The 23227-nt window shown below is 41.2% G+C and overlaps 1 protein-coding gene and 1 non-coding gene across 2 annotated transcripts in view; one reads left to right on the top strand and one right to left on the bottom strand.

Moving 5' to 3' along the window:
• The window catches only part of LOC123774453 (uncharacterized), a 116686-nt gene that overhangs the window by 28018 nt on the left and 65441 nt on the right, over positions 1-23227 (top strand). The window lies entirely within an intron of this gene.
• On the bottom strand, positions 6324-6395 carry TRNAT-UGU (transfer RNA threonine (anticodon UGU)). Its single transcript has one exon. It is a non-coding gene; the product is annotated as a tRNA-Thr (tRNA).

Here is a 23227-nt window from a genome sequence, read left to right on the forward strand (position 1 = left end):
CAAATAATATACACCTGGAAGATACTGGAGGGCCAAGTACCAAATCTACACAGAAAAATAACAACGTACTGGAGTGAACGATATGGAAGAAAATGTAGAATAGAACCAGTGAAGAGCAGAGGTGCCATAGGCACAATCAGAGAACACTGTATAAACATCAGAGGTCCGCGGTTGTTCAACGTCCTCCCAGCAAGCATAAGAAATATTGCCGGAACAACCGTGGACATTTTCAAGAGGAAACTTGATTTATTCCTCCAAGGAGTGCCGGACCAACCGGGCTGTGGTGGGTATGTGGGCCTGCGGGCCGCTCCAAGCAACAGCCGAGTGGACCAAACTCTCACAAGTCAAGCCTGGCCTCGGGCCGGGCTTGGGGAGTAGATTAACTCCCAGAACCCCATCAACCAGGTATCAACCAGTCTGGTGCAACAACAAGAGTTCTCTTTTCGAGGTTTAAGTCCAATAAACCCCAACTCCCTCAGGGTATAACAGGTGCCAGCAGAAGAGATGAAGGGTGTCATTAGCAAGAGATGAAGGGTGTCATTAGCAAGAGATGAAGGGTGTCAGTAGCAAGAGATGAAGGGTGTCAGTAGCAAGAGATGAAGGGTGTCAGTAGCAAGAGATGAAGGGTGTCAGTAGCAAGAGATGAAGGGTGTCAGTAGCAAGAGATGAAGGGTGTCAGTAGCAAGAGATGAAGGGTGTCAGTAGCAAGAGATGAAGGGTGTCAGTAGCAAGAGATGAAGGGTGTCAGTAGCAAGAGATGAAGGGTGTCAGTAGCAAGAGATGAAGGGTGTCAGTAGCAAGAGATGAAGGGTGTCAGTAGCAAGAGATGAAGGGTGTCAGTAGCAAGAGATGAAGGGTGTCAGTAGCAAGAGATGAAGGGTGTCAGTAGCAAGAGATGAAGGGTGTCAGTAGCAAGAGATGAAGGGTGTCAGTAGCAAGAGATGAACGTGCAAGTAGCAAGAGATGAGGGGCACTAGTAGCAAGAGATGCACGTTTGATGTAAGACTTGCAGTATCTCAATCATATAATATTAATCTTGCTGGAGTAAGTGTTAGTAAAAGTCCCACTTCCTTTAGGTTAAATGAAAGCTGGAGTACTCAGAAACAATGGAACAATATTAACATAAATACATTTTCATTAACATGTTAAAAAAATGTGTTTCAAAAGTAATACACGAGATTAACACGTTAATTAATGATAATTGCCGCTTCTCTTGAGTAATGAGAAAACATTTGCAATTTTATGTACAGTCATTTATTAAGCGAATATAGTAAAACGAGATATGTTTATTACGCAAGTACACTAAAACGAAATATATTTATTAAGTATATTAAAACGAAATATATTTATTAAGTGAGTATATTAAAACGAAATATGTTTATTAAGTGAGTATATTAAAACGAAATATGTTTATTAAGCGAATATACTAAAACAAAATATGTATATTAAGCGAATATACTAAAACGAAATATGTTTATTATGCGAGTATACTAAAACGAAATATATTTATTAAGTATATTAAAACGAAATATATTTATTAAGTGAGTATATTAAAACGAAATATGTTTATTAAGTGAGTATATTAAAACGAAATATGTTTATTAAGCGAATATACTAAAACGAAATATGTATATTAAGCGAATATACTAAAACGAAATATGTTTATTATGCGAGTATACTAAAACGAAATATATTTATTAAGCGAGTATACTAAAATGATATACGTTTATTAGGCGAATATACTAAAATGATATACGTTTATTAGGCGAATATACTAAAACGAAATATGTTTATAAAGCGAGTACATTGATAGACACATATGTATGCACTACAACAGATTTTTATATGAAAATCAGACAGTGCATGATGTTACTGATTTTAATATTTAATGGATTTTGTGCTAATAACAAAATAATTACTATAAGCAAATAGAGCCACATGTTGCCGGGAATCAAATGCGTTTCAGAAAAGAAGGGTAATTTTCTTTATTACTTCAACGAGTTGTTGAAGAAGTTTTCAGAAGAACAAAGAAAAAGTCGGGGGCACAGAACTTTTGGAGAGTATAAAATCAGTTGGAAATTCTAGGATGATAAGAATTCATAGTTCTCCGTAAACTTTAGAAAGTCTGTCGAATATTTTCCGGTGTTTCTTATTTCGAACGCAATACTATGAGTTTTGACGTATAGGTGAAGCCGGGGAAAAATAGCTCAAAACAGTCGCTACAACATTTACCTGTTTGCGGTTATTATTGAAAACCCTTAAATAGTTTTTTGTGCGTATCTAATCGCCATAATGCAAGACCCTGCATTACATCTGGCTCGGTGTTTGGATGAGTTGCATTACATCAGGCTCGGTGTTTGGATGAGTTGTATTACATCTGGCTCGGTGTTTGGATGAGTTGCATTACATCTGACTCGGTATTTTGATGAGATTCGTTACATCTGGCTCGGTATTTGGATGAGTTGTATTACATCTGGCTCGGTATTTGGATGAGTTGTATTACATCTGGCTCGGTATTTGGATGAGTTGCATTACATCTGGCTCGGTGTTTGGATGAGTTGCATTACATCTGACTCGGTATTTTGATGAGATTCGTTACATCTGGCTCGGTATTTGGATGAGTTGTATTACATCTGGCTCGGTATTTGGATGAGTTGTATTACATCTGGCTCGGTATTTGGATGAGTTGCATTACATCTGGCTCGGTGTTTGGATGAGTTGCATTACATCTGGCTCGGTATTTGGATGAGTTGTATTACATCTGGCTCGGTATTTGGATGAGTTGCATTACATCTGGCTCGGTGTTTGGATGAGTTGTATTACATCTGGCTCGGTATTTGGATGAGTTGCATTACATCAGGCTCGGTGTTTGGATGAGTTGTATTACATCTGGCTCGGTATTTGGATGAGTTGCATTACATCTGACTCGGTATTTTGATGAGATTCGTTACATCTGGCTCGGTATTTGGATGAGTTGTATTACATCTGGCTCGGTATTTGGATGAGTTGCATTACATCTGGCTCGGTGTTTGGATGAGTTGCATTACATCTGGCTCGGTATTTGGATGAGTTGCATTACATCTGGCTCGGTGTTTGGATGAGTTGTATTACATCTGGCTCGGTATTTGGATGAGTTGCATTACATCTGACTCGGTATTTTGATGAGATTCGTTACATCTGGCTCGGTATTTGGATGGGTTGCATTACATCTGGCTCGGTATTTGGATGAGTTGTATTACATCTGGCTCGGTATTTGGATGAGTTGCATTACATCTGGCTCGGTGTTTGGATGAGTTGCATTACATCTGGCTCGGTATTTGGATGAGTTGCATTACATCTGGCTCGGTATTTTGATGAGATTCGTTACATCTGGCTCGGTATTTGGATGAGTTGCATTATCCTAATCACCATTTCATGCTCCTGGGTGACACAAAATGATATGGTGAATCCATGAATCAACACCATTGGGCGCGAAAATTTAAATAATTATTTTGTGCCCATTGGTCTGAAGAATTATGAGATGTGTTCTATCCATTTGACAGGGTCATCACTAGACTCCATGATAAGAAACTTTAGTAGCCCCCTGCATCACTTGGCTCTGGGACTAGGGTGCTTAGCTAATCACATCATATTGAAAATTATTGTGTTATTCAGATAGATGTTAATACGAAGGCTTAACGGCTCAGTTCTAATATAATAACACACTTGAAAACACTTATACACAAAATAGGTAACAAATCAAAACCAGGTAATGAACAATGCCTTAAGTATCAGTAAACAGTTTCAGTCGATCAAAAAACAACAATCTTCTAAACAAACCGACGTAAGATCCTTGGTCATCTCGGGAACAGTAGCGGACAATTACAAAAGTGAACTACTTTAGATGGAACGAGGACTTAAGAATATATAATACATCCCATCCCCCGAAAATTATTTGGCATATATCAACTGGTTTCGTCAAATATACCAACATGTACTGTTGAACACAGAAAAGTTCTCGATCTGGGTTCAAAGTTCACGTTCACTTAGGACCAACATTTTAGAAAGATGGACTGTATAATCAGGTTGGTCGGCGGGAAGTAAAGCTTGTGGTCATAGCACAGAAGTAAGAAAATCAATACCACCAATTCTGACCGTTCTGTTGACACTAGCGCCGTAGAAAAGACCGAACTTCTTGGTTATAAGTTTGCGTGTAAGATGCAAATTATGAAGTCAGTCTTCTTTATCCAAGTGATGTCTATTGTCAACAATTCCTTCTAGTCTTTGAAAATGATAAAGGAGGTGTCTTTCTTTGGCTGAGATTTTTATGGAAATAATATATAACGTATACCACTATTTTAATGGGTTAATATTTAATGGAATGACAGCAAATGCTGAATTTAAATTACAGATCAAATATGTAACTTAAAGAAATGCTTTATGAATTCATTACATTTCACACCAGTTTAACTCAACAAACACAGGCATGTGTGTTACATGTTCTTGCATTTTGTTATTTAACATGAACATCATGTTCTCGTGAATAACAAGATGGCTGACAATGAAAACCCTCTTTAGATATGATGATTGTCAACCTGAAACAACTTGTTTTTTGCTTCATGTACGATGATAGATCAATGCTTAAAGACACGAGTGATATTACTAACTTTTGATCATTAAATCATATTTATCTAATATATATATTCATAAATTCTATTCAGTGCTTCTTAATATGAATTAAAAAAAAACAGGAAAATGATTACTGGTTGAAGTTTTCAGGTATAAAATGTTGTTAAGGGCTTTTCACTTTTTGATGGTGGAATAAGATAATAATTTTGAATGTAATATTAATTGTCAAAGTATTATAGGAAACGGTGTCGATAACGTTATAATAAAAACGTTATTTTTATGAATAAATTAGGAAAGAGGCGATTATTAAAAAAAAAATTACAGAACAAAAAATTAGGTAGCAATATAACTAGACTTAGAGAGTTAGAGACACGACTCTCCAGAGAAATCTTTTTCCTGATTGCCGGAAATGAAGAATAAAGTTTACGGGAGAAGTTCCTCGATGTATAAGACAGAAAACGGAGGAGCCAATTGGACAATGATGACAGGAACGAGAGTCCGGAGTGTCGCAGGGGACTGGCAGCGGTGGCCTCCCGGGACCTGTCAAGGACTCGAAGGAAAAACATAGTCATAAATGGAACTGAACGACTATGTGCGGACGTCACTGGCAAGTGTGTTACATAATTGTTATTGCTGCAGTCGAATTTTACCTTAATATTGAAGGCATTTATTGAATTGTTCACGAACATTAGGGCAAAATTGCAAAATTTAAAATATTGTTTCAGAAATTCCCGAAAAGGCACAATTTTTTTTTTGTTTTGCAGCAGATTAGATATAAAATAAAATACTAATAATTTGTGGCCAACTCTGATACATATATAACTTCGAATGAATATATGAGAGCTTTATTGGTTCGTGATTCTCACTAGGATCTTTAATCTTAGTGAACTACAGCTTACTAGAAATAAGTCTAGTTTGAATCTTTACTGTATTCTTAACCTATTGTATTTGTTATACCTTTTGTATTATCTTGACGAAAGTCAATAGGTATATTAAAGTAATATACATTGATAAGATCTGATATGTCGTCTGAGATAATGTATATTTTTATGCATTTCTTATGAATTATTTTATATAGAGAAAATAGCATTACATATATTATTCCTTCAGAAAACAAATTTAGTAACAAATAGACCTTTTCAAATTCGTCTAGTGCTGTTATGACCCACCCAGCAGAGAGTTCCCCTTGTCACCTTACGTTATCAGTGAAATGCTTTTGAATTCCCGACCGTCCAAGTAGTTGGACACCGTTCCCTCCCCTTGTCCCATCCCAAACACTTATCCTGATCCCTTCCCAGTGCTAGATAGTTGTAATGGCTTGACGCTTTACCCTGATAGTTCCATTCCATTCCTAGATCAGTCCAGGAAATAACAATGTAATACACAGACATACAGAAGGGTGGAAGTCCTTGACAAATACTGAAGATAACATTGTGACCACATGCTGGGGGCGGTTATCTTGACTGTTATCCTCCTAGGTCATAGCTTCTTGACTTACAGCCGGAAGAATATTTACCAACTTCTATTTCTTTTTTTATCTTGTAAGTCTTATCTCTTACAGATTGTGCCCTTTTGTAGTTTAGCACAATTCTTCTTACTGGTCACCTTATAGTTCAGAAGCACCCTCGTGTCATTTTGAGGTTATCTTGAGATGATTTCGGGGCTTTTAGTGTCCCCGCGGCCCGGTCCTCGACCAGGCCTCCACAAAACTCGTATGCTCCCTGTGAGAATCGAACTCACGACCCCTGGTTTACAAGACCAGTGCTCTGCCCCTGAGCTAAGGAGGCAGATGTGTCAGTTTATAGATCATCTCCATCCTTGTACATCAGTGCCACGATTTCTGGCACACAATTGCTCAGGTTAGTTTATTATATACAATCTGCCTCATCCTCCCCTAGAGTGATTTGATTTGATTTAGAAAAAACTATTGTTTTCTTGGAGCCAACAACATCTAGGCCATTTGCACGTCATCCACTGTGATTGGCAAACTTCTTCGCAAGAAAAATTTGCATCTGTTTCGAGTTCTTGTTGCAGGGAATTTATTTTATACACTTTATGAATCACCCAAACGTTTCCCAAGCGGTACACGGTTATCTATAGTGTGAACCAATCTACATCTCCCTGTGTCTGCCCTTACAACATGTTACTTACCTCGTGTAATATATGTGTGACTGTAATAAGTTTCTGGGAAGATTTCTGAGACACTTATTGTTTGTTTCCACAGATAACAGTGGTGAAAGAAATAATTTATATACAATCAGTGATAACAAGCGCTTTCAGGGAAATAATTCACTGAAAAGCTATCTTTGGTCCCAAAAATCATTAGAATATACAAAAGCCATACGGGTAAAATGTTAATTTAATTTTCACGCAGAGTTACAATGTGGATCAGTTTAAATGCTGTTGAGTGAAGGGCCAGAGGGGGATATAGTCTTGTTCTTTGATGATGAAATATCCAGAGGGTGGTGGTGAGGGTGATACGAAGCAGGATAGGTGGAGAGAACATGACACAAAGATGGATGGATGGGGTTATATGAATGTGTTTATAGGAGGGTGTTGTGAGAACGGTGGTGAGGCTGGGTAGAGGAATGTGAGTGTGTTGTGAGAACGGTAGTGAGGCTGGGTAGAGGACTGTGAGTGTGTTGTGAGAACGGTGGTGAGGCTGGGTAGAGGAATGTGAGTGTGTTGTGAGAACGGTGGTGAGGCTGGGTAGAGGACTGTGAGTGTGTTGTGAGAACGGTGGTGAGGCTGGGTAGAACCATGTGTCTCAGACGCGTGTTTTCAATCTGACAGAGGTACGGCATATTATTAATAGTAGTGACAAAGAGTTAAATACGGAAAACAACATTTAAAACACGATTTAAATGTACTTTATTCTGTTATTGTCTTATGCAATGGTTTTTTGGGTGAATATTCTCTAAAATTAGAACCAACATTATTAACTGTAACTTAGTGAGGTTGAAGTCAGGTGAAATTCTATTGCATCACGATTGAAGGATTTGCAATTCGCTCAAACCACCATTTTGAAGGAATCAATTTTTCTCCTTCCCGGTTTATCGCCTCGGTCAAAAGGAACGTTCTCCCCAACATTGATGTAAAAGATATATATATATATATATATATATATATATATATATATATATATATATATATATATATATATATATATATATATTTATATATATATATATATTTATATATATATATATATATTTATATATATATATATACATATATATATACATATATATGTATATATATATATATATATATATATATATATATATATATATATATATATATATATATATATATATATATATATATATATATATATATATATATATATATATATATATATATATATATATATATACCACTTCATGAGGCACCTGGCGGTGCCCGGGTCGATCCAGTGTCAAGACAGCTCCCACACACCTTACAGCGTCGCCTTACATACACCCTCACAATCTCTCCAAATACAGCCTCCTTATCACCTCAAAATACAGCCCTCGTGTTTCCTCCACCCCCCCACCCCACTCTTTCCCTACCCTCCCTCCATATTTACGTCACAAGGTTTATCCTCCAACACACATTCCTTGTCTAGCACTGAACACACTCTCTCTCCAACTCCCCCTATAAACACACCCTTCTACGACAACATACACCCTACCAGGCTACACCCACCCGGTCTTCCCTCAGACATACACCCTCCCAGGCAACACCCACCTTATAAACCCTACAATACAGCTTCCCACTCTTGATGGTCTTCAGTACAACATAACTGTAGATAGTTTTACTACACACAGTTTTCGATGCTGGAAAAATATGCACAACCTCCCCGTCTCTGTCGACACACATCCTTCCGGTCTCCCGCTTGTACACTCTCGCTGTCTTCACTCGCGCGCGCGCACACACACACACACACACACACAAACCTGTCTCCTGAAGCCCACATAATAAGAATAACATCTGCGGCGTATGCAAGGCTGGCTAACATCAGAATAGCCCTCAGGAACCTGTGTAAGAAATCATCTAGAACCTTGTATACCACATATACAAGACTAATCCTGGAGTATGCAGCCCCAGCATAGAGCCCGTACCTTGTCAAGCGGAAAACTAATATTTAAAAAGTTCAGAGGTATGCCATTAGGATAGTCCCAGTATTAAGAGGTATGAGTTACGAGGAAACGCTGTGTGAAATACATCTCACAACATTGGATGATTGGATTGGAGCTCTGGCTCTTTAGTTCCGCCTCTCAACTGTCAATCAACTGGTTTACAGAATCCTGAGCCTACTGGGCTCTATCATATCTACATTTGAAGCTGTATATGGAGTCAGCCTCTACCACATCACTGCTTAAAGCATTCCATTTGTTAACTACTCTGACACTGGAAAAGTTCTTTTAACGTCCCTATGGCTCATTTGGGTATTCAGTTTCAACCTGTGTCCCCTTGTTCGTAGTCAATCCGTGCTAAAGAGTTTGTCTTTGCCCATCCTGTCTATTCCCCTGAGAATATTGTAGGTGGTTATCATGCCTGCCCCTTACTCTTCTGTTTTCCAAGGACGTGAGTTTCAGCTCCCTTAGCCTTTCCTCGTAGATCATACCTCTCAGTTCTGTCACTAGTCTGGTGGCATACCTCTGAATCTTCTCTTACTTTGTCTTGTGTTTAATTAGGTATGGCCACCAGTCTGACGCTGCATACCCCAGGATTCGTTTGACATAAGTGGTATTCAAGGTCCTGGACGATTCCTTACACAAGTTTCTAATGGCAGTTCTTATGATGGCTAACCTAGCATATGCCGCTGATGATATCCTTTTGAGGTGGGCTTCTGGGGACAGGTTCGGTGTGATATCAACCCCCCCAGATCTTTCTCTCTGTTTGACTTTTGCAGGATTTCACTTCTCAGATGATACCTTGTGTTCAGCCTTTTGCTTCCTTCGCCTAATATCATTACCTTACACTTTCCTGGGGTTGAACTTCAGTAGCCATTTTCTTGACCATTCCTCTAGTTTGTCCAGGTCATCCAGTAGAATATGTCTGTCTTCATCTGTCTTGATTCTTCTTATAATTTTTGCATCATCAGCAAACATTGAGAGAAATGAGTCTATACCCTCTAGAGAATCGTTCACATATATTAAAAACAGCATTGGTCCAAGTACAGAGCCCTGTGGAACTCCGCTGGTGACATCTCGCCACTCTGATGTCTCCCCCCTCATGGTTACTCGCTGTTTCCTATTCCTAAGATACTCCCTTATCTACTGAAGCCCCTTACATTTTACTCCTGAGTGTTGCTCCAACTATTGTAACAAGCTTTTATGGGGTACTGTGTCAAAGGGTTTCTGATAGTCCAAAAAAATACAGTCTGCCTACCCTTTTCTTGTTAATTTTTTCACCTAGTATATACACCTAGTAGTGCTTGCGGGAGTTGAGCACTGCTCTTTCAGCTCGCCTCTCAGTTGCCAATCAATCAAATGATTTATTACCCTCCCTCCCTCACACACACACACCCAGGAAGCTGCCAGTAGCAGCCGTCTAACTCCCATGTACCTATTGACTGCTAGGTGAACAAGTACATTAGGGTAAAATAAACGGTGCCCATTTATTTCCACCACGGCCGGGAATCGAACCCAGGCCCTTAGAACTACGATTCCCGAGCGCTGTCCACTCAGCCGCGAGGCCCTGGAGTGTGTGAGTGGATGAATGTATTGCATAAGTTCCAAAGCAGGAATAAGGCTGTTAACTCCTTCAGTAGTTAACAAAATGTTGTTTTCATAATAGCCTCTGTTACGGGCATTTGAGTGACCACCTCCGAAGGGGGTTAGAAATAACCTAAGCTATTCTATCCCTTTGAGATGTATTTCTTTCTTGTCTCAATAAACATACTTGAACTTGAACCACCTCCGACTAAGCCAGCAAGGTTGATCTCCCACATTTGGTTAGTGTGTACGGAACCTCACGTGTATATACCTTAAGGAGAGGGACACTATCCCACAAATAGTGGGATAGTGTCGTTCCGTGCCAGCCCGAGACTCCGTGGAGGTGGCGCAATGCAAATTTCTAAGCATTCTCGTGAAAAATGTTAGGCATTCCCTTTGTGTTCATGAATATGTTGTGTCTCATCTCCATAACACTGCTCGTTGCCGTATGCATTATCACTACATTTCCGCGGGAAATAACGCATGTACGATCATTCGACATTGGTGTAAAATCATGCATTCAGTCGTTGCCAAATTGAAGTAACAAATTTTTTCAATAAAATATAAAACGAATATGCCAAAATTTTAATTTCTACTTATAATGAATAGAGACATATATATGAACATATTAAATGAACATATATTCCCAAAGAAGATAGTTACAATAACGTGACTGAAAACCATGCACCCGACCCACAAATCTGAAAATAAAATAAAATACAAGAGTTATCCATTATGAAGTCATTACAATAATCGATAACGGAACATCGGTAATTCTTTTATTTTCAAATTTGTGGGTTAGGTATCAGACAATGAACAACCTTCAGAAACACAATCCCAGCTACAGATACGCGTTCCTGCGGCGGCGCTGGAACCAATCGTATTAGCGTTTGCCTTTCCATTGGAGACTTTCGGCGCCGTGTAGATGGGGACCTGCTGCATGGGTAACAGCTTCTCCTCCGTATCAACCTATCCTGGCTTTGCGAACTGAAGAAGCCACTCCAGACCGACAAGCAGAACGCAACTCCATAGTCTCCTGAGACTGATGAATGCCTACTGTTACACTATACTACATTTTGCTAGAACTGCATCACTGTGGCTCTCTGGCGGTCTAAACACTTAAAATTAACGAAAGACATAGTTCTCCTTCAGGATGTTGTACATTGGACACTGAAAGCTCTGCTATATAACTATGCTTAGAGACAAGAGTTTCAGTACAAGACCAGAACGTGAAAATGCCAACACTGCTCGACAAACCACGCCCACTACACCTGATTAATATTTGTATGTGTTATGTACCCTATTTATCCTTATTCTACTCTTTTTCCCTTTATGTCTTACTCTTTACCCTTATGTTTACCATATTATTACCCCATTGTTCGATCCATTTGCATTCACGTGACCCACTATTATTATAAATATAATGTCCGATACTGCAACGTCACTTGAGAATGAACCATGTAGGCTCGAAACGTTGTGCAATTTTATTATAAGTGTAATACATTCTATAATTACTCACTTCTTTTTCTTCATCTCGAAACACGAACATTACTTTTGGAGAACTCCTCTTCCAACTAAGCCCTGATGCAAGAGAACTAGTTAGAGGGATAGAAGCCCTAAACCAGAAAATAGTTAATACAGAATAGTGTTAATATATATATATATATATATCTATATATATATATATATATATATATATATATATATATATATATATATATATATATATATATATATATATATATTATAATGTTCTTTCCTAGCCAAAACAGGAAAATAGGCAGAAATAATTAATTCTCTGCCTAATCGGAATCAGCGATCCTCACTAACTAGGCCAAATCGGACAGTTCTGCCTAAAAGGCATAACATTACGAATGCTTGTATACTTAATGCGTATACATTGTGAGAGGATACCGGGCGTACAGTCAGGGTCGTTGTCAATTCACAATTGAGAATCCGGGTTCGAATCCCAGGCGGCACACGTAGAAACGTTTGGGCGCGTTTCCTTTTCTCCTCATGCTCTTGTCCACCTAGCAGTAAATAGGTACCCATGAGTTAGTCAGTTTATTGTGGGGTTCCATCCTGAGTAATTCAACCTTGGGAGGGGGGGAGACGTCGATATATGCCGTCTAGCATATACTATATGTATACCTTTGCATCCTGTCCCCAATGACAATGATTTATTTTTATTATTATTATAAATATTTGACATATAAGGGAAGGAAAATATCAAGTGAGAACACCAAGCCAATACGACTATATAGCACTGGGAAGGGGTCAGGATAAGGATTCGGGAAGGGACGGGGGGAAGGAATGGTGCCTAACAACGTGTATACATGACATATAAGCAAGCTTATAGAAATAAAATAAAAATAAGACGATGTATTTTGAGTGAAGGTTTACCCGAGGCAAGTTTCTCCGGCTGGTCTGGACAAGTTTTCATTTTATGATTCATGTTATTACTTCGGCGCTACACGTCCGGCAGAGCTGGGCTGCAATGCATACCAGTGGAGTGTCACTTACACACACACACACACACACACACACACACACACACACTCACAATATCAATTCTCCCCACAACCCCCCACCACCCACTAACCTTCTCCCCCCACACCCCCTTAACAACCTCTCAACCTCTACCTGACTCTCAGCCTCACTCTGCTTTTCAATTCCCTTATGCCATTCAGACCCCCCCCCTCATTTTCAGACCCATTATGCTCTTCCTACCCCCTAGATGCCCAGACCACACTCGCCCCCCAAACACCCACCACACCCCCTCCCCCCACTCCCCCAGAGAAAGGATGAACTCTGGTACCAGAGTTTTCAAGAAGAGTCTCAATGTTTGCTACACCAATGCTGATTGGGTTTCCAATAAAGCAAAAGAGATAAAAGAAAGCGTTAGTGAGGAAGATCCTGACACAGTTGCAATAGTAGAAACTAAAATAAAATGCATGATCTCCAATGCTATCTTTCCAGAATGGTACCAAGTGATAAGAAAAGAAAGGACACAGAGACAGGGAGGGGGAGTGGCACTCCTAATAAAGCGGAAATGGAAGTTGGAATATTGATAGGTACCTCCTGGAAAATCGGAATACCAGTGAACGCTCAAGCTCCATACATGGAACTGTTACAGCAGATGGGAAAAAGATTATGATCTTGATAATCTACAATCCCCCACCAAACAGTAGAAGGCCCAGGCACGAGTATAATGATAACAGTAAGTAGGCATGTATTAATGATCTGCAGAAGGAATCAACAACAGCTCACAGAAAATGAGTGAAACTGCGAGTTATTGGGAACCTAAATCACGGCCAGATCAATTGGGAATCAAGGAATCCCCATAGCAGGGAGGAAACGTGGGGAGCAAAGTTAGTAGACATTATAGACAGGAATTTCCTAATACAACATGTGAAGGAAGATACGAGGGACAGAGCAGGTAATACACCGAGCCTATTAGACCTGATTTTCACCCAGACTGTAGAAGACATCGAGAATTTAGAACATGAAGTACCACTAGGCGCCAGTAACCATTTTGTCTTAGTCTTTGACTACATCATGGAACTCAAACTTGTGAACAGGAGACAAGAGATCTGGGAAAGGACAGTTAACAACAGGAAAAGGGACCACAAAGGGATAAGGAACTATCTGGGATAAGTGCAGTGGGAGGAAGAAATTAGAGGAAAAACTGTGCAAGATATTATGAACCAAGTCATATGGAAATGCCAGGAGGTCGAAGAGAGATTTATACCAACAATAAAGAATAGAATGAGGCAATAAAATAACCCATGGTTTAAATGACAGTGTCAGGAAGCAAAAATGAGAAGCAGGAAGTACTGAAGATAAAGAACAGAGGACAATAGGATTAGATGCAACAGAGCTAAGAACGATTACATTAACATACGAAGAGTATTGGAAAGAAATTTTGAGAATGATATTGGGATGAAAGCGAGAAAGTCACCTTAATTACTACATATCCATATAACCATATATGAAGAAAAATGTCAGTGAACGACCAAGTGAAAAGACTAAGGAAAACAAAAGGGGCAAATACAGAAAGTGTCAAGGAAATCTGTGAGGCACTGAATGCCAGTTTCCATGGAGTTTTCACAACCGAGCCTGAGCAGCTCCCATTGTTAGAAGAGATGTCCCTAGATTAAAGATTATCAGATATAGAAGTGGCAGCAAAGGAGGTAATGAAACAGTTGACAACACTGTATGCTACTAAAGCAGTTGGACCAAACAATCACCGTGTATACTATAAGAGACAGCACAGTCCCTCGGCGTGCCTCTGACAATGATCTTTAATGAATCACTTATGTCGGGAGAATTGCCCAGTTGCTGGAAGAAGGAAAATGTCGTACTGATTTTCCAGAAAGGAGATAGAGAGGAAGCACTTAACAACAGACCCGTATCACTGACAAGCATCCCCTGCAAAATACTTGAAAGAATGATTAGGCAAAGACTTGTTGCACACCTGGAGAGCATTAGGTTCGTAAACAAACATCAACATGGGTTCTGGAAAGGGAAATCATGCCTAACAAACCTTTGGAATTCTATGATAAAATAACAAGGATAAGGCAGGATAGAGAAGGATCGGCAGATTGCATATTTCTGGACTGCCAAAAAGCCTTTGATATAGTACCGCATATGAGACTGGTCTTCAAACTTGAGAGGCAGGCAGGAGTAAGCGGAAAAGCCCTAGCATGGGTAAGGAACTGCCTAACAGGAAGAAGCCAGAGGGTAACGTTAAGGGGCAAGAAGTCAGACTGGCGAACAGTAACGAGCGGAGTACCTCAAAGATCGGTGCTGGGACTAATTCTATTTCTAATAAATAAATGAGATGTTTACAGGAGTAGAATCCTACATGTCAATGTTCGCGGAAGACGCAAAATTAATGAGAAGAGTTGGGACAGATGAGGATTGTAGGATCCTCCAAGAGGACTTGAACAGGTTGCAGAGATGGTCAGAGAAATGGCTACTGGAGCTCAACACGAGCAGATGTAAAGTTATAGAAATGGGATCAGGTGATAGGAGACCAAAGGGACTGTACACGATAAAGGGGAACTGCCTACCTGTGATGATTCGAGAAAGATACCTGGGAGTGGACGTAACACCTAATCTAACTCCTGAGGCACATATAAATAGGAAAATGACAGCAGCGTACTCTACGCTGGCAAAAGTAAGAACATCGTTCAGAAACCTAAGTAAAGAGACATTTAAGGCGCTTTACACTGCCTACGTGAGACCAGTCTTCTAGTATGCCGCACCATCATGGAGTCCCCACCTGAAGAAACACATAAGGAAACTGGAAAGGGTTGAGAAGTTTGCGACGTGGCTCGTCCCAGAATTACAAGGAATGGAATATGAAGAGCGCCTGAAGGAAACGAACCTTACGACCAAGTGTGGTAAGGTTCTAGAAAAAGAACGGAGAGGGAGGGGGTATGATTGGAACGTATAAAATACTCAAGGGAATTGGCAAAGTGGAAATATATGAAATGTTCACACGAAATAGTAACAGAACGAGGGGACATGGGTGGAAGCTGGAAACTCAGATGAGTCACAGAAATGTTAGGACGTTTTCTCTTAGCATGAGTGAAGTGGAAAAATGGAATGCACTTAAGAAGCAGGTTGTGGAAGCAAATTCTATTCATTAATTTCAAAACTAGATATGAAAGAGAAATGGAACAGGAGTCATTGCTGTAAAAAACGATGGCTATAAAGGCGGGATCCAAGAGTCAATGCTCGATCCTGCAAGCACAAATAGGTGAATAGGTGAGGTGAGTACACACACATACACACACACACACACACACACACACAACCAAACACACACACACAACCGAAACCAAAAGGTTAGCATACCGAAAGGGAAACTATGAGGGGATAAGAAAATTCCTAACAGATATAGCATGGGAAACAGAGCTCAGGGGAAAGACGGCCCAAGATATGATGGATTACATCACGCAGAAGTGCAAGGACGCAGCAAACAAGTTTGTCCCAGTCCAAAAGGAAAACAGAGAAATGAAGATGAGAAACCCATGGTTTAATCAAAGATGTAGGCTAGCTAAGCAGCAAAGTAAAAGGGCATGGAGAAACTATAGGAATAACAGGACACTGGAGAGCAGAGAAAGATACCAGAATGCCAGGAATGAATATGTCAGGATGAGAAGAGAGGCAGAAAGACAATACGAAAATGACATCGCAAGCAAGGCAAAGACTCAGCCTAAATTGTTGCATAGCCACATTAGGAGAAAAACAACAGTAAAGGAACAGGTTATGAGATTAAGGATAGGGGCGGAAGGATTCACTACAAATGACAAGGAAGTGTGTGAGGAATTGAATAAGAAATTCCAGGAGGTCTTCACCTTAGAACAAGGAGAAATTCCAGAGGTAAGTGAGGGAATAGCTAACCAGGAACCACTGGAAGAGTTTGAGATTACCAGTGGGGAAGTAAGGAAGTGTTTACTAGAGTTGGACGTGACGAAGGCTATAGGCCCAGATGGAATCTCCCCTTGGGTTCTAAAGGAAGGAGCAAGAGAACTGAGCCTACCACTCTCCATAGTGTATAACAAATCACTGGCAACAGGGGAACTGCCAGATACTTGGAAAGCAGCTAACGTAGTCCCGATATACAAAAAAGGGGATAGACAGGAGGCACTGAACTACAGGCCAGTGTCCCTAACCTGCATACCATGCAAGCTGATGGAGAAGATTGTGCGAAAAAAACTAGTGGAGCATCTGGAGCGAAGGAACTTTGTAACACAGCATCAACATGGGTTCAGGGATGGCAGGTCCTGCCTCACAGGGTTACTTGAATTCTACGACCAGGCAACAAAAATAAGGCAAGAAAGAGAAGGGTGGGCAGACTGCATATTTTTGGATTGTCAGAAAGCCTTTGATACAGTGCCACACAAGAGGCTAGTGCGAAAGTTGGAGATGCAGGCTGGAGTGAGAGGGAAGGTACTCCGGTGGATAGAGGAATACCTAAGCAACAGGAGACAACGAGTCTGTGTGAGGGGTGAGGTCTCAGATTGGCGAGACGTCACAAGTGGAGTCCCGCAGGGGTCAGTCCTTGGACCTATACTGTTTCTGGTATATGTAAATGATCTCCCAGAGGGTATAGATTCGTTCCTCTCAATGTTTGCCGACGATGCAAAAATTATGAGGAGGATTGAAACAGAGGATGATAGTAGGAGGCTACAAGATGACCTGGATAGACTGAGTGAATGGTCCAACAAATGGCTGTTGAAGTTCAACCCGAGTAAATGCAAAGTAATGAAACTAGGCAGTGGAAACAGGAGGCCAGGCACAGGATACAGAATAGGAGATGAAGTACTTAATGAAACAGACAGAGAGAAAGATCTAGGAGTTGATATCACACCAAACCTGTCTCCTGAAGCCCACATAAAGAGAATAACGTCTGCGGCATATGCGAGGCTGGCTAACATCAGAACGGCGTTCAGGAACCTGTGTAAGGAATCATTCAGAATCTTGTACACCACATATGTAAGACCAATCCTGGAGTATGCGGCCCCAGCATGGAGCCCGTACCTTGTCAAGCACAAGACAAAGCTGGAAAAAGTCCAAAGGTATGCTACTAGACTAGTCCCAGAACTAAGAGGCATGAGTTATGAGGAAAGGCTGCGGGAAATGCACCTCACGACACTGGAAGACAGAAGAGTAAGGGGGGACATGATCACAACCTACAAAATCCTCAGGGGAATCGACCGGGTAAACAAGGATGAACTTTTCAACACTGGTGGGACGCGAACAAGGGGACACAGGTGGAAGCTGAGTACCCAAATGAGCCACAGAGACGTTAGAAAGAACTTTTTCAGTGTCAGAGTAGTTAGCAAATGGAATGCATTAGGAAGTGATGTGGTGGAGGCTGACTCCATTCACAGTTTCAAATGTAGATATGATAGAGCCCAATAGGCTCAGGAATCTGTACACCAGTTGATTGACGGTTGAGAGGCGGGACCAAAGAGCCAGAGCTCAACCCCCGCAAGCACAATTAGGTGAGTACAATTAGGTGAGTACACACACACACACACACACACACACACACACACACACACACACACACACACACACACACACACACTGGCTGGCTGGCCACACTGCTAGACCTAGTTGTCAATCTAGGTCACACTCTAGGTCACACACTGCTAGACTGGCCAACATAAGAACTGCCTTCAGAAACTTGTGTAAGGAATCTTTCAGAACCCTGTATACCACTTATGTAAGACCAATCCTGGAGTATGCAGCTCCAGCCTGGAGTCCATACCTAGTTAAACACAAGACAAAGTTAGAGAAGATTCAGCGGTATGCCACCAGGCTCGTCCCGGAACTGAGAGGATTGAGCTACGAGGAAAGGCTAAAGGAGCTGAACCTTACATCCCTGGAAAACAGAAGAGTAAGGGGAGACATGATAACCACCTACAAAATTCTCAGGGGAATTGACAGGGTGGACAAAGACAAACTCTTCAGCACGGGTGGGACACGAACAAGGGGACACAGGTGGAAACTTAGTACCCAGATGAGCCACAGAGACGTTAGAAAGAATTTTTTTCAGTGTCAGAGTAGTTAATAAATGGAATGCACTAGGAAGTGATGTGGTGGAGGCTGACTCCATACACAGTTTCAAATGTAGGTATGATAGAGCCCAGTAGGCTCAGGAATCTGTACACCAGTTGATTGACAGTTGAGAGGCGGGACCAAAGAGCCAAAGCTCAACCCCCGCAAGCACAATTAGGTGAGTACAATTAGGTGAGTACACACACACACACACACACACACACACACACACACACACAATGATCTCCCGGAGGGTATCGATTCATTTTTCTCAATGTTTGCGGACGATGTCAAAATTATGAGAAGGATTAAAACAGAAGAGGACTGTTTGAGGCTTCAAGAAGATCTAGACAAGCTGAGGGAATGGTCGAACAAATGGTTGTTAGAGTTTAACCCAACGGAATGTAATGTAATGAAGATAGGTGTAGGGAGCAGGAGGCCAGATACAAGGTATCATCTGGGGGAGGAAATTCTTCAGGAGTCAAAGAAAGAAAAAGACTTGGGGGCTGATATCACGCCAGACCTGTCTCCTGCAGCACATATCAAGAGGATAACATCAGCGACATATGCCAGGCTGGCCAACATACCAACGGCATTCAGAATCTTGTGTAAAGAATCATTCAGAACTTTGTATACCACATATGTCAGGCCAATCCTGGAGTATGCAGCCCCAGCATGGAGTCCATATCTAGTCAAGGATAAGACTAAACTGGAAAAGGTTCAAAGGTTTGCCACCAGACTAGTACTCGAGCTGAGAGGTATGAGCTACGAGGAAAGACTACTGGAAATAAACCTCACTTCGCTGGAAGACAGAAGAGTTAGGGGGGACATGATCACCACATTCAAGATTCTGAAGGGAATTGATAGGGTAAATAAAGACAGGCTATTTAACACAAGGTTCACAAGCACTAGGGGACACAGGTGGAAACTGAGTGCCCAAATGAACCACAGAGATATTAGAAAGAACTTTGTTAGTGGCAGAGTGGTTGACAAATGGAATGTATTAGGAAGTGATGTGGTGGAGGCTGACTCCATACACAGATCCAAGTGTAGATATGATAGAGCCCAAAAGGCTCAGGAATCTGTACACTTGTTGATTGACAGTTGAGAGGCGGGACCAAAGAGCCAGAGCTCAACCCCCGCAAACACAACTAGGTGAATACAACTAGGTGAGTACGGGCCTGATAGCTGAGTACACAGTGCTTTAGACTCGTAATCCTAGAGTCCGGGTTCGATCCCCGGTGATGGCAGAAACAAAATGGGCAATTTCTATCACTCTGATGCCCCTGTCACCTATCAGTAAATAGATACCTGGGAGTTAGACAGCTGTTACGGGCTGCTTCCTGTGTGTGTGTGTGTGTGAGGAAAAAAGTTTAGTTAGTAGTTAGTAGAAGTTGATTGATTGACAGTTCAGAGGCGGCGCGAAAGAGCAGAGCTCAACCCGCGCAAGAACAATTAGGTAAATACAACTAGGTGAATACACACACACACTTTAGGGGTGTCGCGGCTGAGTAGAGCGCGCTCTGGGGCTCTTAGTTTAAGGGCCCGGGATCGATCCCGGGCAGGGGCAGAAACAAAGGGGCAGAATTACTTTCACCCTGATGCCCCCTGTTCACCTAGCAGAAAGTAGGAACCTATGAGTTAGATAGCTGCTACGAGCAGCTTCCTGGGGAGGTGCTTCTGTATGTGTTAGAGATAAATATATGTAGTCCTATTATGTACTCACATAATAGAGGAAAAATTAATTGTCTAGAACGGCGGGATCCAAGAGCTAATAGCTCGATTCTGTAGATACAAATAGTAAATACACACATACAAACACATCTTCTTACCTTAGGGTTTTCTTGAAATGATTTCGGGGCTTAGCGTCCCCGTGGCCCGGTTCTCGATCAGGCCTCCTTTTTGTTACACACTCCCAGGAAGCAACCCGTAGCAGCTATCTAACTACCAGTTTCCTATGTACTGCTAGGTGAATAGGCACATCAGGGTGAAAGAAGCTCTGTCCATTTGTTTCCGCCTCCACCAGGGATCGAACCTGAAACCTCAGGACTAGGAATCATGAGCTCTCTCCACTCAACTGTCAGGCCCCACATATACACATTAAAGGCGGGGTCGTATTCTGGTGTTTATGGGATGCAATGTATTGTACACGATTCTGTATAACAGGACAGTATAGTGATGTATATGTGTGTGAATGAGAATTTGTCAGTTTGCGTTACCAAGTGTATGAATTTGTATACGTGTATGAGTTAGGTTCCTGGCAATATGCCTGTGTACATGGGGATGTATTCGTATTTATGAGCACAGGATATATCGCCATCATGGCAGGAGACCCGATTTATATCTTCATATATCTGCCTTCATATACATGCTCCTGGTCACTCATAAGGGTGTAAATGTTTGTGTATACATATGTATAAGCTACGAGAACATTGCGAGGCAAATTTGTAAAACTTTAAAAATCGAGAATATAAATTCAAAGAAAATATTTGTCTTTAAGAGCAGGGAATATATTGAAGTTATTGTAAGGAACATGAAAACAGATAAATATATGGTTAATTATAGTGTGTGTTTATGCTCGAGGGTGTGGGTGTGCGCGTGTACTCACCTGGTTGTGCTTGCGGGGATTGAGCTCTGGCTCTTTGGTCCCGCCTCTCAACCGTCAGTTAACTGGTGTACAGACTGCTGTTCTGAATGATTCCTTACACATGTTTTTAAAGGCCGTCCTTTTGTTGGCCAACCTGGCATATGCTGCTGATGCAATTTTCTTGATATGGGCTTCAGGGGACAGGTCTGGCGTGATATCAACCCCCAAGACTTTCTTTCTCTCTCTCTCTCTCTCTGACTCTTGAAAAAATTCATCTCCCAAATGGTACCTTGTATCTGGCCTTCTGCTCCCTACACTTATCTTCATTTCATTACATTTGCTTGGGTTAAATTCTAACAACCATTTGTTCGTCCATTTCTTCAGTTTGTCCAAGTCTTCTTGAAGCCTCAAGCTGCCTCCTTTGTCCTAATTCCTCTCATAATTTTTGCGTCGTCAGTAAACATTGAGAGGTATGAGTCTATACTCTCTGGGAGATCGTTTACGTATAACAGAAACAGTATAGGACCGAGTACAGAGCCCTTTGGGACTCCACTGGGGACTTCACGCCAATCTGAGGTCTCCCTGCTCATCATATATGTACTAAAATGGATGTATTTGGGCACAAATTTGATGAACATCTGTTCCCAAATTTATCCATGAGTGTCGTCGGGGGTTGATCAGTCGTAGAGCTTTTTTAATCGGCACCAGGACTGACCAAACCTTATACTGTTATCTGTTATCCTTAGACTGTTTTCTGGTATGTCAAGAGGAGTACAGGCCGGATCACGGTACACTCTGTCGGCTATCATCCCGATTGTTTCATCCACAGGTACGTTAGTAAACAGGGATTCTACGTCCAACGAGGCTCTTATCCCTGTGGCCCGTGTTCACCACAGCAAGTCAACAAATTCCTTTGGAGACTTCAGGCTGAAGGCGCAAGGGGCATAAGGAGTCAGCAAGCCGTTGAGTCGTTTCGCCAGTCTGTACGTGGGTGTGGGTATCTGGCTCATGATTGGCCGAAGTGGGTTTCCAGACTTGTGTGTCTTGACATTTCCATACGCATATCCAGGTTTATATTCCCAAATAATCTTTGGCAGGTGGAGTCCAGATTTCTTGGCGTTCACAGTTTCGATCAATTTGTTGACCTTTGCTTTCAGTTCGCCTGTAGTGTCCTTCGTTACCCTTTGGAATTTAGTTTGGTCAGAGAGTATGAGGTTCATTTTCGCCAGATATTCGTCTTTTTTAGGAATGACGTATATTGGCGACTTGTCGACAACTATCTCCTTGTTCTCACGAAGGCTCTTAGCTGCCACTTTGAGCTCGGGTGAAAGTATCGTGCTTCTGTAGTTGCCTCGATTCTTTCCTCCTTCAGCAATAAGTTCTGCTTGTAAGGTATCTTAGGTTACAAAGATACCTTACCAAATGTAGATATAAACTCTAAAGATGTGTAAGCTCTATTCAGTTTCAGTTGTGTGTTTGTAAACTAAAGTCTTTGAAAATGTAATAAGTTTTATGAAACGCGCTCAAGTGTCGCGTCAGACTAGAGATAAAAATGAATTTTGGAGAATTGATCTTTGACTGTTACATCTAGAAAGGACAGCTTCCCATCCTTCTCCATCTCGTAAGTGAAACGCAACACAGAATTCTGCTCAAATGCCTCCTTCAGCTCCTGCAGATGTCTGACATCAGGTACCTGTGTAAAAATGTCGTCAACATACCTGCAGTATATGGCCGGTTTCAAGTTCATGTC

This window comes from Procambarus clarkii, chromosome 61 (assembly GCF_040958095.1).
Source record: "Procambarus clarkii isolate CNS0578487 chromosome 61, FALCON_Pclarkii_2.0, whole genome shotgun sequence".
Classification (NCBI taxonomy): Eukaryota; Metazoa; Arthropoda; class Malacostraca; order Decapoda; family Cambaridae; genus Procambarus; species Procambarus clarkii.